This window comes from Cryptomeria japonica, chromosome 1 (genome assembly GCF_030272615.1).
Source record: "Cryptomeria japonica chromosome 1, Sugi_1.0, whole genome shotgun sequence".
Classification (NCBI taxonomy): Eukaryota; Viridiplantae; Streptophyta; class Pinopsida; order Cupressales; family Cupressaceae; genus Cryptomeria; species Cryptomeria japonica.
This window is the reverse complement of record NC_081405.1, coordinates 167,006,689-167,024,129: the sequence shown is the minus strand read 5'-3', so window position 1 is coordinate 167,024,129 and position 17,441 is coordinate 167,006,689. Positions and strand designations below refer to the sequence as shown.

At 34.3% G+C, this 17,441-nt stretch overlaps 1 long non-coding RNA gene across 1 annotated transcript; it reads right to left on the bottom strand.

Annotated features, from left to right (window-relative positions):
- Positions 1-16,087: 16,087 nt before the first annotated feature.
- LOC131042629 (uncharacterized) lies at positions 16,088-17,158 on the bottom strand. The gene is made up of 2 exons (XR_009105283.1): positions 16,541-17,158; positions 16,088-16,450 (listed from the first exon to the last, which is right to left on the bottom strand). It is a non-coding gene; the product is annotated as an uncharacterized LOC131042629 (long non-coding RNA).
- Positions 17,159-17,441: the final 283 nt, after the last annotated feature.

The window sequence follows — 17,441 nt, the reverse complement described above, 5'->3', positions numbered from 1 at the left end:
TTAACTTCTCTACATCCCATGCTTGATTTAGGCTCTTCGTTGTCCCACTCGACATTTTTACGTGATTGTGTAGAAACTAGCATGGATTGATTTGACTCAATATGTGATTGGCTCTTCAAGTAAGTAAGCCAAATTTATCCTTCCACTAAAGTTGATATCTTGTGATAGAGTTGACCTTTGCATGAAGGCATGTTCTTTCAAGGATTCTTTGTCAAAATTAATATTTTTATTGTGGAGATAATCGCAGAAATGATGTAAAAATGTCCTATGTTGTATAAGGAGTTTGCAGTTGATATAGAGGAACTTGTTTCCCTTCAAGACTTTCATTTGACTAGGTTGTCTCCTTTTTAGATTAGTTTTCAGACAAGGATGCTTCTTCTTGATGTGTGTAGAGTGGTCATGCATATGATCAAAGTTTCGATTGTGAGATTGATTGGATGAATAATTTGGTTTTGATCTCTAAGTCTACTCAGTCGAATAGAAGGTTTGATATACCCCTTTTGATATAACTAAGCACGTTAAATGATATGATAAATCTTCCTGATATTTGGAAACTAGATGGATTTGACTAACTTGGAGAGCTAACTTGGTATTTTGATGTTTGATATGGGTTTATTTGATACTTGTGATCACTTGTTGATATCTCTTTGATTTGGAAGATGAAACTCTGCCTGTGATAGTTGAAGGTAAAAGTCCTCCTAAATGGGTACTTGGACCAGTTGTTGGATTTTTGAAAACTTTCTCAGATAAGGCTCTGTGTCAAATGAGCCACTTAAATGCACTACAAAATTGATTAAGTGCGCTAAGAGATTCAGTGTATGTGCCACTTAAATGATCATATGCCACTATGTTTTGTTCATATGCGCTACAAGATCTATTGTATGCACCTCAATATTGATTAAATGTGCTATAAGATGAATCAGATGCGCCATAGAAATGCTCAAATGCGCCATAGGAATAAGCAGATGCTCTATTATGTGGATTTCCTAAATGTGACTTGTTGAAAATTGATTGTGATGCTTGATTTTTCTTGCAAGATGTTTTAGGAACTCTGACAAAATACACAACAAACAAACATGAAGACAATGGTCATTTTGCTCCTAAATCTAACATTGAGTGTATGTTCTATTGAGGATGTGTTCAAATCCCCGTTATTTTCACTGGTTTATACACAAGAAAAACATACCAAGTAGACTCTTTAATCAAGGGTCATCAATAATACCATAGCCCACATATGGATACTCCTTCAACTCAAACAACTGTGTCACCCCTTAAAGGGCACCTATTTTTTTGGCTTTGTCTGGAAATTAACTCAAAGAGGATTGCTCCTCAATTGAATCATTATCCTGGGAGATATATGGTGAGTGTCTTGGGGGCGGATTCTTCCCCACCCTTGCACTATGATATTATTAATGTCTGGATATTGACTCGATGAGGCTTCTATTTCTAAAGTTCATAATCAGGCTTCATGTTCGGTCTTCAGTGATAAACTCCCTCAGGAGGCTTCCCAACCTTTAGAAAAAAGGCTTTACATATCTCAAGGATACTGGAGGAAGACTAATCGCTGAGAAAAACTGTTGGAGGGGATTTTCATCAGCCTCCACATTTGATTATAGTGGGTTGGAATACTTGGCTAAAAGTCATTCCCTTCTCACCGACCCCATCAAGGCAAATCAGGAAGGAATACCCTCTAAAGGTTATAATTGCTTGAAAGGAAATAAAACATGAAGGAGTGAGCCTGGCCTTTTGGTCACCCAATTAAGGGGAGAGCATATACCTATCACTCAAAATAAAGCAATCAATGATTCTATTTAGTCCTTTCAAAGCAATTGTTTTCTAAGTCCTAATTGGAAATGTTGCTCCAATCAAACATGGTGTTCTTTTTACCCACAAAATAATGATTTTCTAAGCTAGGAATATGAAATCTTGGTCAACGAAAGTAAAGTCGCCAAATGAAAAACAACGATTTTAACTTGAAAGATTCAAACAAGGTAAAATGAGGATTTTTTTAAGCTTTTAGATGAAAGGTGAGGTTCTTTTTATGCACCAAAGGAGAGTGATGTTCAATTTTAACCCCTTTGCAAAAAGTGGAAAGTTGTGTTGGTTTTTTAGAGCCCAAAATGAGGTGTGAGATCCTGACTTGCAAAAACAAATGTGAGATTTGCGGTTCTTTTTATGACCTTGCAAGAAAAGAAAAATGTGGTTCTTTTTAAAGCCCAAATGAAATGTGAGGTTTTTTTTAAAGCCCAAATGAGAATTTAGTTCTTTTTACCTTAGTAAAAAGGAAAAGTGTATTCTTTTTAAACCAACTTTGAAGAAAGCAAGTGAAAAAAGTTAACTAATCTCCTCTGAAACCTACAAAACCACTGTCAAACCTGCAAAAACCAGTTAGCAAAATCACAAATCAAGGTGGGCTAGACAAACCTAAAATTTTTCTTAAACCCTATTACAAACTTTTTGCTTTGTTTTATATGCACTAAAATAAAGCACACATGCACCACAAGATCTTACAAATGCGCTAGAAGAGTTTATGTATGTGCCTTAGAAACTTTGATATGTGCCATAGAATAAGATATGTGTGTCAGCATAATTCACATATGTGCCATAAGATAGGTTAGATGCGCCAGAATAGTTCACATATGTGCCATAAGATAGGTTAAATGTGCTAAACAAATGGTCATATGTGCTAAAGCGTGTCCTGGAAATCTAGGCGTGAACCTACGGAAAAATGTTACAAAAATGTGGGTTCAAGCCCCACGGTGGACGCCAAAAATGTATGTCAAGTATGGTACCTGCAAGAGAGACAAACCACTCAAACACACCAATGAAACATTAGTTAGAGGTTAGTAAATCATAAACAAGGAAATGAAATCAAAATCCCTAAGCATGTCTCATTGTCCTCTATCTCCAAGGATCCCTTTAGATTCAAGGTGGCTCTCAGCTTGGAAGAGCACTTGATCTTGGGAGGACTACCCAAAGAACGAGAGATAGTGTATGTTTCTAAGATCTAAATGAACACAACTAAGACCCTAGTGATGAGATAATGATATAGATATGAAACTATGTATGGTGCAAAATGATAAGATTAGTGTGAGATTAAATTAGCATGAACATGATATGGATATGATACAAGACTAGCATGATATGCTAAGACATGATATGCAAAACATGATTATTCTAAGATTACAATGCTATCAAAATGATTTAAAATGTTATTATCAAAGAGAGGCTAAAATGCTAAATGCTATGTGACTATAGTGTAGATGCATAAAACTTGGATGATGTGCAATGGAGGAAATGAGCTCTATTTATAGGAGAAATGATCAAATGGATGGTCAAGATTAAGTAATCTTAACAAGGGTCAGGATTAAAAGTTAGCAATCCATGTGATCTTTTCAATCCAATCTCAGGTTGACACACCATGAGGAGGCTTGAGAGGATAGGGAATACACATTAAATGCTTGAGAAGTTTTGATGGTTAATCCCATGTGGGTGAGATTATTGGGTAAAGCTATTATCCAAGGATGCAGGCTATTATCCATTGGTTCAACTCTTGTGCAAAGTTGAAAGATGGTCAAAGGGACAAGTCATCATGGGTTAGCATGGTGAAGAGATGATGTCTTGTAAGAGCAATAAAGGCTCTTTGAAAACTTTGGAGGTTTAGCTTGTGTGAAGGGAGAAACCTTCAAGGTTTTGTAATAACCTTTAATGGTTTGGAAGACTTTGGAGACAAATTTGTAAGAGCCTTACAAATTTGGGGAACTCAACAAGTTAACTTGTTGAAAAGGATACAGTATTAAATGCCTTTAGAAGGCTTTCTTCCAATTTTGGACAAGTGACTTCCCCAAATTTAGGGATGTGACATGATTAGAAGAATTAAGGCTAGTTAAGTGAGATTTGAGAGGTTCTAGAAGAATGATTAGGAGGCAAGTGAGAAATGTAGGAGAATGCAAGTGGGAGAAAAGGGAAATTTTAATTAAAATACAAAGATTTATTTCAACCAAAATGAATGCAACTTGCATTTGTAGGGAAATGCAAGGCGAGGTGGGGGGGGATTTTAAAATATTGATTTATTTATTTGCATAAAATATTTCAATTAAATGTAAATTTTAATTAAAATGGTGGAAGGGAATTTAATTAAATAAATAAAATTTATTCAATTAATGGATGAAAGGGGATATTAATTAAATGTTGTAATTAATTAATGGTTAGATAGAAGAAAAGGGGATATTAATTAAACCTTAGTTTAACTAATAGGATGGATAAATTATAATTAAATAAATAAAATTGATTTAATTAAGTGTGCAAGTTTTAGGCATCTACAATAACTATTGTGAAGCTATGAATAATAAAATCATTAGAGGACTATTGTATAATGTAGGTTATTGAGTTATGATGTTATAAGAAAATACCAATGAATACATTCGTAGGGATCAATGATTAGCTTTTATATTAAGTTACATAATTTAACTTAGCTTCCTAAAAGAAGAGATTTATGATTTATATGTATAGCAATACTCTAGTCGGTTACTACTACCAAAATATTCAGTCGGTATGAACAGAACAGTCGATTATAGAAGAAAGTAGTCACAGAGCCTAGTATGCACCGAGTTGTCTACCGAGTATCATTCCATGTCTACCGAGCAGCAAAGATGATACACCGAGTTGATATACATCAAGTGGAACGTGTTACCAGATTCATTGAACCTGGACACACATATGAAAATGTGTTACAAGATCGAGGAACATAGAACCATTATCACATTGGAAATTGCACTTAAAGATTGTGTATGATTTCGAGGTCATTTATCAAATGAAATATTTTGTATAGTTATTCATTCGATAAATCATGTTTGTAAGATCGAAGCAATGAATCAAATCACCGACATAAGAGATCTATTTATACAGCATGGATTAAGGATAAAAGTGTGACAGATAGAGATATACAGAGGTGTATGAAGCAAGATATGTGTGGTACATAAGAAAGCACTAAGTGTTATGACTGTTACAGAGACACAGAGGTCACCGAGAAGGATTTCACATAACAGTCAAAGAACAGAGTAAATAGAAGGGTTTACCGAGTTACTTTATGGGTTACCGAGGTATGCTATAAGCAAGGTAATCTTATTTGAGCACATAGAATCTGCTATAACATTCCAGATGTAAAGTTGCAGATATTTGTAATGATTTCATTGTAATATTTAAGTTGTAAGAGAAACCTTTAATAGGGTAAAATACTCTAACCAAGTCTATAAATTGTAAAGCCTTTAACCAGGTGCAACATTTAGATTAAGTGTTGTAAAGTCCTTTAGCAAGGTAGATCTAATAGATCTTGATACTCCTAACAGGGTAAGCTATCAGAAATAGCTAAACATGTAGCTCTAACCGAACAATCTTTATTATTGCAGTAGTGAAGTTGTGGGTGCCATCCCCACCGCAGTTTTTCTCTCTAACCAAGAGTTTCCGCGTAACCAAAATATATGTGTTATGGAGTGAATCATGTATGATTGTTATTTATTTGTTTTAGCTTTATGTTATGTTACAACAGTTTTTGGTTTATGCATAACAATAAAGTTATTGTTGATAAAAGGATTTGAAGTTCTGATTCACCCCTCCCCTCTCAGTACATTAGCTTTCCATATTGGGCCTAACAATTGGTATCAGAGCTTGAGTCTTGGAAAAGGGTTTAACAACCTAAAGAGAAAGATCTTATCAATGGAAGGCTATAAACAATCTCGAAGAATTGTGTATCTACAAGAAGAGTTGGATCATGCTAATCAAGTGATTGCAGACATGCAAAGGCAAATGCAAAAATCTCTAAAAGTAAGGAGAAGATTATCTGATGACTTGTAGGATTCTCAAGAGTTAGTGGAACAAATCGAGACATCATCTGACAACAGTATATCTAAAGAGACTGAAGAAATGATTGGAGTATTGAAAGAAAAGAACAAAGCACTGGCTGATCAACTAAAAGCAATGAAAAGAGGACATGAACATTTCAGCACACAGATGATTGAAAATCTTGATGCATTGAGGACAGCTAAGGATAAAGTAAGAGATCTAGACAGAGAAAAACAATAGCTTGAAGCATTAGTATCTGAAAAGAATGATGAAATCATAAGGTTGACTGGGATTCAACAAAATCTGTTAGACCAATTAGGTTATGCACATCATGAAGCAAATTTGAAAGATGATGAGAATCAAGCATTGAAACTTGAAATATCAAGGTTGACCAATGAACTTGAAACAGAAAACAAATCCAAGGAAACACTAAAGAAGAGCTATGAAGCATCAAAGATGTTGGATGAGCAGCTAAATACAAGAAGACCCAACAAAGATGCAGGACTTGGTTACAAAGGAAAAGATTCTACCAAGAAGGGAATTCATACTACCGAGAGAGGAGAATCATCAAAGCAAGCTGGAAATAAGAAGAATATCAAAGTAAAGAAGCCTATTTGCAACTACTGTTGAAATCAAGGTCATACTGCTGACATGTGCCAAATCAGAAAAGGTAAGCAACCGAATGTCACTAAGTCCAATGGTTATTGTTATAATTGCAATAAATATGGTCACACATCTAATCAATGTAGGACAAAGTCTGGTAGCAATTATCAGAAGGTAAAATTCAAAGGGTTTTGTAAAAACTGCAATAGATATGGTCATAGTATCGAGAAGTGTTGGCTTAAGCAAAAGAACTATATGTGGTCTGCACACCAAGCAAATACTAGAGGTTACCGAACTCACATAGATCCTTACCGACAATATTCTGTAGTACCATGGGATTAGAATACAAGGATATGGTGTGAATGTTGTGGAAGATATGGACATATAAGTGCCAACTGCTTTATAAGGTTTGGAATGAACAACCGAAGATCATGGAGAAATCCTGGTATGGCATGTTTTCATTGTCAGAAAATTGGACACTTGGCTAGAGATTGTAGAGATCAACCTAGAGGAGACACTGAGGAAATAAAAGAAAAAATACAGATGATTTGGAAAAAGAAGGAAATTGTGTCAAATGAAGAAAGCACCTTACCTATCGAGTTAGGTGCACCTATTCCAAATTAATCAGTAAAGGTATGAAGGGACTGCATTCTCTCAAAGGTCAAATCCTTACAGTTCCTATTTTGTTATGTACTTAATTCAAAATATGCATAGTTAAGATGTATTCGTAAGTTTGAAATTCTATCAAAGTATTTTGGAGCACTATACAGGAAGACTGTCAAGTTGGTGAATACAGGAAGCCTGTCAAGTCAGTAAATGAAGAAAGTCTGGTTACTCGGTTAAAGCACAAAAAGGAAAGAAAGTTTAGTGGAACCGAGTGCATTTAATGTTTTTGACCTAACCTGCACGGAGCCCGATAAGGTATATTGTGTACTTAAAGCATTTACGTAGTCATTTTTCACTCACCAAGTTTTCAAGAGAGCAGAGCAAAGCGAATCAAAGGTGATCAGACCTCCTCCAAAGCAAAATTCAAGGTATTTACATCAATCTCAATGCATTGTTAAGCTGGTTTATCGATCATATCAAGTTGTTATTATCTCCTAAAGTGTGAAGCGTCTGCCATTTGAAAATCTTCAAACCTTAAGGATCTTTTGTTAATTCTCATCTGAAATCTGCAATGGCACCTAAGATCCAGAATCCCATTATTGTTGAGAACATCGAAAAGCCCTCACTGAAATACTCTTTAACTCCCAAAATTGCATATGAATTGGATGACAAAACTGCATTTTCACTCATCCCGGATAGAGTTTTATTAGTCGAGGATGTGAGATTCTTCACCAAATGTCGTGTTGAAGAACTAGGTCACGTTGAAATCAAAGACACATATGATGAATTGTGCACCAATGGTAAAATGGATAGCAAGTATGAGCACATTAAGATCAAGGGATTGACTGAAACCCTAACCTATCCCCATGTATTCAAACCCCAATGGGTCAAGTTTGTTTTGAGCAGAGTTCATGATGACTTCATGTGGCTAGAAGAGAAACCGTTTAAGATCACCAAGGAAATCATTCATTTGATCACCAGTTACCCTATTTATGATCATGCCCGAGCTCAGAAAATGATATCACAAAAGGAATTGATGAGTTTAACTGGAGTAGAATCAGATTGCAGAGGACTGAAATTGAACAATGTCACTGATGCAAAACTAAAGTTTTCCATTAGAGTAATAGGTTACTGTTTCTTCCAATCGGCAAGGGAAAACAGTGTACCCTGTGCAACAATAGACTTAGCATATAAAATTGTGAAGAAAGGCATGAAAATTGATTTATGTGAGGTGTTGCTGAAAAACATGTTTGAGAGTCTGAACACCATAAGGAAGCGAAAGAAGAATAATTCGGCCAATACACTAAAGTTTGGATCACTGTTAATATGCATGTTTTTCTATTTTGAAAAATTCTTTCCATCAATCGGTAAAGTTGTTTGGGAACTACACTGACCAATCACCCATCAGATCAATGACTTCATCAAGAAGCTAGGTGAAAATTTTAATGATATTATGGATGATTATTTCAGCAAGTTTCAGGAAATGATGCATAACAGGTACCAGATTCCACCCAAGCTAGTGGAGAAATACAAAGATGACATATGTTTTGAAGTGGACACTGATTATTGTTATGTGAATGTTGTGGAACCAAGAACTCAATCTTTGCCACCTATGGGTTACGAGATTGATTTTGACCTCATACAACAGCAAATAGATGCATTTCTTACATTACCAAGGCATGCTACCGAGCTGAGGTATGGAACATATGCAGAAGTGAAGGAAAAAGTAAAAATGAGCATTGTAGTACCCAAAGCTACAAGGAAGGCAACAAAGATGATAAAGGCATTAACGGAGAAATTTGGAGAAGATTCTTCCTCCACACCTATCAAAGGAACTATAGCCATTACCGAAGAGGAATTTGAAGCCCAAGAAGCAGCTGTAACACTGAGCACCGAATTGCCTAAGGGAAAAGTGTTGAAAAGAAAGAAACAGGATACATCAAAGGCCTCACCGACTCTTACAACAAAGCGACCTAACACAAGAGCATCTGCAGCTTCATCGAGTAAGAAAACAAAGAGTGTTGCCGCACCCAAGGTAACAAAACTTACAAGAAATCTACTCGGAGACTCATTTTGGCAAAAGAGTCTAGTGACACCGAATCTGAAGATGCAAGTTAATTTCAGATTGTCAAGAGCGAGAAGGTAAATGTACATAGTGTTGAAATTTTTTGTGCTAATCTGAAGCAATATGGTGGATTTGGATCATTCACATATGTTAAGTATGAATCCAGAAATGATGCCGAAAAGAGACAAATAGAAGCTGTCATCTGCACACTTCTGAAATTCCAATTGGTCCCATTGGAAGTATCCAATTCTCTTCCAAAAGAATTGTATGTGCATATTGATAACAGGTGGAAATATGCAATGGACTTAGAAAAACAGATTAGAGAAAAAAGTTTGGTACATCTCTTTCCAGACATGTCGGTAGATGAAATCAAAGAAAATCTGACAAACTACCACAAAAACTTCCTAGTCAAGCAAAAAGCTTTAAAATTGATGAATGGACTTTATCTAGAAGTAGAGAAAGATACCAAGGAAAAGTGGCAAGAAATCTTTCACATCAAGGATGCTGGTGAGCAAGCTATAGTTGAAATAGTTGATGTCACCGAGCAAGATCCTGATTTCATAGAGCAAGACCTTGCTGACACCATTCAAGTAGATGAAGATATCATGGATGCAGAGGCACCTGAACAGGAAATGATAGAAGGGAACGCTTATGCCGGATTTGTATCCAGTGAATCAGTTTTGGAACAAGTTCAGCCCTATCCTCTAGTCAATCAACCTATCTCAACCGAGGCCCCTCAGGATACAGAACAAGGCACCGAAGGTCACAAGTCTACACCAGGAGAAGGTACTTCTCAAGAACAAACCTCACAAGCACCTTCTAGCACTGAAAATGTTGCAACCGAGACAACAAAGGACACTATAGAGGCTAAAGAAACTGACCAAAGTGTTGCCTCTACCAAGCAACCTACTGAGGGTCATCAAGCCTCACAAGCCATTGTCTTAGTTCAATCGGTGAAAGGTAAAGAAAAGAAGATGAAAAAGCATAGTTTCAAAGTAGATTTGTCAAAACCAATAGTGTTGCCCAATGTTGATATATCCAAATTAAAGGGGCAAGCACTCATTGATTTCGGTGAACTATGCAAAGCCAAAGCCGAACAAGAGAAGCAAATGGCTATTCAAAAGAAAAATAAAGTACTTCAGAAGGTGAAAGCACTCTTAACCGATATGCTACTTGAAGCTACAATAACCAAAGATGTAGCCATCCACATTCAACTAGATGAACTCCTAACCAAGATAGAGACATCTGGAGTAGATGCATCCGAATATTTGAGCAAGCTAAAAGACAAGGAGCTCACTGCAAAAATGATTGAAGAAGTATAGAAAGCTATTGCTATTGGCAAAGTTAAACTTGTCAAATTTATTGTTGAGTTGACCCCTCAACTCAAGAACATTCTTTATTTATTTCAAAAACTCTGTACATTCTCTTTATTTATTAAATATATCAAGAATAAACTGAAGTGATTGAGAAATAGATCACCGATCTCTCTAATAAGTTGACCACTGAGCGTAATTCCATTCAGAATTTTTATACCAAGCTACAACAGCTCATGGCTCAACAATTGGAACTAAGGAATGAAGAACACAAGATAAGGATGGACATAATGACACTTCAAACATAATTCCTTCCTCATCTTTCATCCGTCCAAGAGCAGAACAACAAGGCTACATCCCTATCCACTCAATAAGAGGGAAGCACATTAGATGGACTCATTTCACTGTTAGCTAACATTACAGCTCAAAATTCACTCATGGACAGTGTTAAAGATGCCCTCTCTGCCGCTCTCACCGATGCCCGAACAAAGTACAAATCCATTTTTGACCAGTTGCCACCACCGAATGGTAACTAAATTTTGATGTTTGTCAAAAAGGGGGAGTGATATAGCATCAAAGCATCAAAGTATCAAACAAAAGGAGTGTAGTATACAAGGGGAGTATGTACCGAGCAAAACAGAGTATTCAAATACAGAGAACCGAGCAGTGAACCGAACAATTATCACAGAAAATTGATCACCGAGCATACAAAATCAGAGTTTTGTATAGTATAGTGATAAGGGGAGTAAATCTAAATATCCTATTTCATTGACTAAAGTATATACTGTGTGTTTAGTCAAATTTTGTAAGTATATAGATTATTGAGTTATGACTTTGAAAGTAGTTTTATCAAACATCTCAACTAATGTCAAAAGGGGAGATTGTTACTACTTATCAAGTTGCCATTAGTTTTATATCCAAAGTCATTCTATATACTCTAGTCGGTTACTACTACCGAAATATTCAGTCGATATGAACAGAACAGTCAGTTATAGAAGAAAGTAGTCACAGAGCCCAGTATGCACCGAGTTGTTTACTGAGTATCATTCCATGTCTACCGAGCAGCAAAGATGATACACCAAGTTGATATACACCGAGTGAAACGTGTTACCAGATTCATTGAACCTGGACACACATATGAAAACGTGTTACAAGATCAAGGAACATAGAACCGTTATCACATTGGAAATTGCACTTAAAAATTATGTATGATTTCGAGGTCATTTATCAAATGAAATATTTTGTATAGTTATTCATTCGATAAATCATGTTTGTAAGATCGAAGCAATGAATCAGATCACCGACATAAGAGATCTATTTATATAGCATGGATTAAGGATAAAAGTGTGACAAGCAAAGATATATAGAGGTGTATGAAGCAAGACGTGTGGTACACAAGAAAGCACTAAGTGTTATGACTGTTACAGAGACACAAAGGTCACCGAGAAGGATTTCAGAGAACAGTCAAAGAACAGAGTAAACAGAAGGGTTTACTGAGTTACTTTATGGGTTACCGAGGTATGCTATAAGCAAGGTAATCTTATTTGAGCACATAGAATCTGCTATAACATTCCAAATGTAAAGTTGCAGATATTTGTAATGATTTCATTGTAATATTTAAGTTGTAAGAGAAACCTTTAACAGGGTACAAGACTCTAACCAAGTCTATAAATTGTAAAGCCTTTAACCAGGTGCAACATTTAGATTAAGTGTTGTAAAATCCTTTAGCAAGGTAGATCTAACAGATCTTGATACTCCTAATGGGGTAAGCTATCAGAAATAGCTAAACATGTAGCTCTAACCGAGCAATCTTTATTATTGCAGTAGTGAAGTTGTGGGTGCCATCCCCACCGTAGTTTTTCTCTCTAACCAAGAGTTTCTGCGTAACCAAAATATATGTGTTATGGAGTGAATCATGTATGATTGTTATTTATTTGTTTTAGCTTTATGTTATGCTACAACAGTTTTTGGTTTATGCATAACAGTAAAGTTATTGTTGATAAAAGGATTTGAAGTACTGATTCACCCCTCCCCTCTCAGTACATTAGCTTTCCATATTGGGCCTAACAATATATCATAGAGGACTCATCTTTTTCTATGGATTCATTTTTTTTTTAATTTGTTCTATCGTGAAAGGATCTTTGGGGAAACCCTCTTGAGCTTGGTTTGCAGATCACATTTGTAGGGATTAGTGATTAGTTTTTATATTAAGTTACATAATTTAACTTAGCTTCCTAAAAGAAGATATTTATGATTTATAGGTATAGCAATACTGCATGAAGAAATGTCACAATATATGTCATAGAGGACTCATCTTTTTCTATGGATTCATTATATTTTTTAATTTGTTCTACCGTGAAAGGATCTTGGGGGACACCCTCTTGAGCTTAGTTTGCGGATCAAGTGTAGAAGAGGTTCATATGCCTCTTCTTTGTTGACCTTTTTCAACACTTGTTTTTAAGATAGGTGTCTTCCTTTTTTGACAAAGTTTGCTTAGCTTGTCTACATATTGGTAAGAGCTTTAGGGTTATGGTTTAGTGCATAGAATTACACTAATAAAAACTATTTTTGGAGAGATATTCATTTGTAAATCACATTTATTTTGGGTTGACTTAATCATCAAGTTAGGTGTCATACTTGGAGTTATAAAAAGGTAGGAAAAGGAAGATAATTTTAGTTAACTTCCCAAAAAAAATGTTATAGTTTGAAGAAGAAAGAAATCCTTTGAAGATCTTTGTAGGTTGGGAGCTTAAGGGTTTTTGGATGTGTTGATTGAAGATTGTAAAACTTTGTAGGTTAGGTTTTTGGTTTCTCATCTAGGACTTTATATTTAGTCTCGATGCTCTTGGTGTTGTTGCAATCCATTAGAGATAATTTTTTTAAGGGAAACCACTATCCTAATTTCCCCATACATAGTGATATAGTCGTGTGATCAATTGGTAATGAAAACATAAACTTTTTCATATGATTTGTGTTTATGAATAATCTTCCAAAACCAATTATAAGTTTGAGAGTTGTTGTAAGCATCTCAATCCTTGTTTGGAATCAACAAATTGGATTTTCAAAATAGAGTTCATGGTTTGCCATAAATCAATAAATAAGAATGTCTAAATATTTTTTTAAATTAATACAAAGATATGGTTTATGTGGTCCTATTCAATAACTAGATGGATATAGTTTGTATATAAAATTTGAACTATTTTGAGAGTGTTAGGACCCTTACTAGCCTTATTAAAGTCTTTTATGTATTCTTGTCACAAGGGAAAGCTCACCATTCATTTGGCTCCCTACTCTTGATTGCATTAATTAAACATATAGACTTCAATGGAAGGAAACAAAAGATCATTTCTTTCTTCACTTAGTATAAAGAGTCAAAGAAATAAGTTTTACATTTTTGCATTTTAATATTATTATGAATCTATCTTTCTTATTCATTCAATCACTTTAAATAGACCATGTATCTAATTGAGTCTGACTTGTATGTTCACCTTGAATATTTTAACTTCTTAAGTCCCACCTCATCCCAACCTAGAATTTATGCTTAACTATCTGTTTGTTCACATCTTTATGTTTGGTTAGAATCTATTTCAAACATTGTTACATTTGAAAACTTATAATCATATAATTTTCTAATAACATTTTAATCATATCTATTTTTTAAATGTACCATACCTTTGATATTTTTTCATTATAATATAAAAATAACAGCAATTACATTTCATTTATGTTTTATCTATTAATCTAATGAGAAATAAATAAAGAATATCTTAAAAAAAGACATTCAATCTTACATTCTAACAAATAAAAATGTATATTCTATTAAAAAATAAACCATTTAATTTTATTTTTTTAACTCAAAACACATTTATTTTTTAATCTTGCTCTTTAATGAATATTCGTTAAATCACATCTATTTTGATCTATTTGTGGATGATTTTTTAATTCTACTTACTAAACCAAAAATAGTTGATATCGTCACACACTCTTTTTTATTTTAAATCAAGGTTTGGATTTTTGCGTTTAGCATCTTTATTGGTTGGAATGATGAATCCAAATATAAATAGTGTTGTCTTGTTTGTTGATTCTATTATTACTTATAAAAGTTGAGGTCTCAAACTTAACATCTTGATAGCAAAATTTAAGTCAATCTTGGACAAAATGTTGTTCTTCTCACATTATTGGTTGATGCCAACACATGGTAGATAATATATACCACAAAATGGGATAAATGAATCCTTGTCACCATCCATGTCATCTACTAGCATGATGATAAATCATTGTTCCATGTCACACAAGATGACGAAATAGGATGAGCATGAAAAATACAATATGGACATAAAATTAATGCATATTAAGTAAACACAATTCTAGGAAATGGTGGAGACACCTTAATCCCAATAAAAATGAGACAAATAACACAAATGGTTTTCCAAAACAATGCACAATCAAACCATGGTAAAATGCAAAACCCCATACATCTAAAATTAAGAGGTAGTTTTGAGAATAGTAAATATAAATCCCAATGAGCCTTGAATAGCAAAAATAACCTTCATGCTAATAAATTTGGGTGTTTGGGTTTAACATCTTTATTGGTTGGAATGATGAATTCATATACAGACAGTGTTATCTTGTCTATTGATTCTATTATTATCTATAAAGGTTGTGCTCTCAAACTCAACATCTTGATGACAAAATATTCTTTACAAATTATCAATTGAATGCATAGGGCTCTTTTTGTGGCAGCCACCTCAACTTTTTTATGATATTTAATTAGGCATTTTGGATGGGGAGGTATACATTTAAAAAAAAAAATCATATAATGAAACTTTTTATTGAGACTAATCTTTAAGTAGGTATAACAATGTTATTGGAGATGTTTGGGGTGACTTTGATGATAAGAATTTATTTATTTATTTTTTAAATGATTTTGTTTTAGTTGCTTAGATTTTACTGAATTTGGTTTCATTTATGTTTATTCTTCTTTATTATGAATTTGGTCCTATGAGACTTTGAATGCAATTCTCTACTACCATGTCTTTTTGTGAATAATGTATTATTATCTTTTATTAAATAAGATTAAATAGAAAATATTCATAAAAAAAGGAGCGTGTCTAGATAAACAAACTTAAAGAAGAAATTATCTTTTTATCTCAACCTTTTATATGTAATAGCATGCATCTAGACACAATATTACAAAATTAAATAGGAAATATTCATTAAAAAAGGAGGGTGTCTAGATAAACAAACGAAAAAGGAGATATTCTCTTTTTATCTCAACCTTTTATATGTAATAGCATGCATCTAGACACAATATTACAGTAAGCTTTTTAATGGATTGAAAGTGTGTAGAATATAATAAGACTATACTTATATTAAACATGTTTTGGATAAGTTATTATAAGGAGATCAAAAGATTGCAGTTCAATTGGTTGAACACAACTTGTGAGGGTGATGGTATGTTCATTGATTATGTCACCCACCAAGGTTCAAAACCCTTCAAGATATGGTATTCAAGATGAGGTTAGGGTTTGGCATGATACCCCACTCATGAATTATACAAAAATTCTCCATTTAAAAAAGAAGAAGAAATTTTAAAAAAAATCCAATTTTTCAGTCATTAAGTATCAAATTTGATCTAGTTATTTCCAAAAAAATAAAATTAAAAAGTTATTATAAGAGAGACATCTGATTCCTCATAGTAATTTGAAAAATGGAAATTGACCTAATTGTCTCTAAAAATCCAAGCATTTTGAAAGGCATCTGTGAGCCCCATTTAAACATCTGTTCATAAGAATCTCAGAACCGACCTACACATCTGTTCATGAGAACCTCAGAACTTTCCTTCAATTTTACTCGGAAAACCCATAAAATTCATATGAATTTTTCAGAACTGATTCAAAACAGATCTTTACTGCCAATGAATATGCGTATTTCAGATGAAATGTTTTTCAATTAGCATACCCCAGATGTGAAACTCCATCCCCAATTTGCTCAATGAGGGTATTCGATATTCATTCCAACTCTGTGTATAATCCCCAAATCAATAACTATAAACTAAAAAGAAGAAGAAAAAAAACCCTAAAACAATCCTGGAAAGTACCAGAGAACATACCTCGCTTGTTCATGCTATCTGAATGTCATTGCAGGGCTCATTCCCAAGGGAATCCTTGCAGGTAGGAACAGATTCAAACCAGGAAATCTCAATCTTCTTAGAAATGATACCCACTTTGAAATATACAAAATCTGAAGATGGAACGTCCACCTCAATCCCTTTAATGTTAACCCATATGAAGAACTTCCTTACCTCAATACCATCCAGATCACTAATTTTCCCATAGGTGAGTTTTCCTGTGATTTTATTGTCATAGTACACAAGGTAATTGAACTGAACATAACAGGGCTTCTCAAGATCAACCCTGAATTCCCCGTCATCTGCAAGGGAATAAGACTTGACAGAATCGGGAAGAAGGCCAATGGGTAGCCCAAATTTGGCCAGAACTTCTGTAATAGGCATATCTGATACGCCTGAATCCGCCCTAACACCTGTACAAACCACTAACATGACAGCCAAAATGGTTTCCCAATTCATCGAGACTCTTTTACTATTCATGCTTGCTCCCATTTGCAATCTGATTGTGTGTATGTTATGGAGTTTCATTATATATGTTCTCTTTTCTAGTTTTGAGAAGGGAAGGAAACAAATCCCTAGGGTTAGTCAAGGCTGATCCAATAAAATACACACATAAGCATTGACCTAGGTTAGTAAGCATTGACCTAGGTTAGTAGTATTTAATGCATGGAGTCATAAAGAAAGAAAGAATTTTTTTATAGTGTAGCATATTTCCGGTAGTCTGTCTATGGGTCTATAGAGAAGGCTTGTAGTAATATGGGACTACCTTGTACTTCTTGTGGGAGGCACCTAACTACGTTACAAACGAGACATATATAACTTACCTTCTACGGGATTTGAACTAGATTGATATGATAAATCTGTTTGTTAGAATTAGAAAATA